The sequence below is a fragment of the Herpailurus yagouaroundi genome, unplaced genomic scaffold (assembly GCF_014898765.1).
Source record: "Herpailurus yagouaroundi ecotype Mexico unplaced genomic scaffold, PumYag 28, whole genome shotgun sequence".
Classification (NCBI taxonomy): domain Eukaryota; kingdom Metazoa; phylum Chordata; class Mammalia; order Carnivora; family Felidae; genus Herpailurus; species Herpailurus yagouaroundi.
Genome location: NW_024412376.1, coordinates 162,987,769 through 162,989,364, shown reverse-complemented (window position 1 = coordinate 162,989,364; position 1,596 = coordinate 162,987,769).

Here is a 1,596-nt window from a genome sequence, read left to right as displayed (position 1 = left end):
TGAGGCTCTCATGTACAGCATGGTGATTCTAGCTAATAAACTGTATCATATACTCGAAAGTTGCTAAGAGAGTAGATCTTGAATTTACCACAAAAAAAGGAATGATAATTGTGCAATGAATGGAGGTTTTCGCTAATGCTATGGTGAGAAGCATTTTGCAATATATAAATGTATCAAATCGACGTGTTGTATACCTTGACCTTACACAGTCTTATGTGGTAATTATCTCAGTAACACTGAACAAATAGCCTGTTTAAAAGTTCTTCTCTGGGCACCTGGGTGGCGCAGTCGGTTAAGCGTCCGACTTCAGCCAGGTCACGATCTCGCACTCCGTGAGTTTGAGCCCCGTGTCGGGCTCTGGGCTGATGGCTCAGAGCCTGGAGCCTGCTTCCGATTCTGTGTCTCCCTCTCTCTCTGCCCCTCCCCTGTTCATGCTCTGTCTCTTTCTGTCTCAAAAATAAAAAATAAATAAAAAAAATAAAAGTTCTGCTCAACATTATTCTTGATCTGAGAACTCCCTTACAGCAAAGTTTAGACTTATAATAGGAGGCAAAGGAGAGCAGGGAAGAAAGAAGAAGGAAGAATTTGACATTCTCCAACAGAAGTTCGTTAGCTACGAACTCTCGGTAGAAAATCCCTACCAATGTGAAGCTTTGCAAAGGGGGGTTCTGGTGTAAGAAAAGTCCATTCAGAGGGGCATCTCGGTGGCTCAATCGGTTGACCATCTGACTTCGGCTCAGGACATGATCTCACGGTTCGTGAGTTCGAGCCCCATGTCGGGCTCTGTGCTGTCAATGCAGGAGCCACTTCAAATCCTCTGTGACCCTCCCTCTCCGCCCCTCCCCTGCTCATGCTCTTTCTCTCTCTCTCTCCCAAAAATAAACATTAAAAAAAAAATAAAAGCCTATTCAGAAATGCACTTTGTTTTTTTACAAAGCTTATTTTCAATGTATTGAAGTGACAAATCTTGACACCTAATCTTTTCTTAGGCTTTGACATCTTATAAATGTGTTCGTTAGAGGAGGTTAGGCCACAAACAGCCTCCACATGGAGTGGCCCAACACAATAGAAGCATATTTCTTGCTTTTGAAGCCAGCCAAGGCAGTGTGGGGACAGCACGGGGCTGTCCCTGTGGGGCTGGGAGTGCCCGTATTCTAGGAAGTCATTCCGAGACCCTGGGGACCAAGGCTTTGCCCCTCCAACCAGTGGCTTGCAAAGTTGCCTTGGTCATTTTCATTCCAGGCTGTAAAAGGGGGAAGAGCAAAGGCCCACGAGAGGTTTTCAAGGGCCAAACTGGAAATGGCTTATGTCACTTTTGCTCAAGTCCATTTGGGGAGAACTCCATGACTTGGCCACCTCCTAAGTGCAAGGGGCTGGTGGAGGCAACATCCACCAAGGAGGAAGAGAAACAGATCTTGAAATGCCACCAGCACTTTCTACCAGCGTTTACAAAGCTTTTTGTGTGCTTAGCAAACTTAAACAATCACTAATAAGAGATCTAAAAATAATACTTCGTCCCATTGGCCACATTACATAATTAAACATGTTCAAAACATTTGAATTCCATTTATAAATAGCTTCTTGGTTCACTTTTAA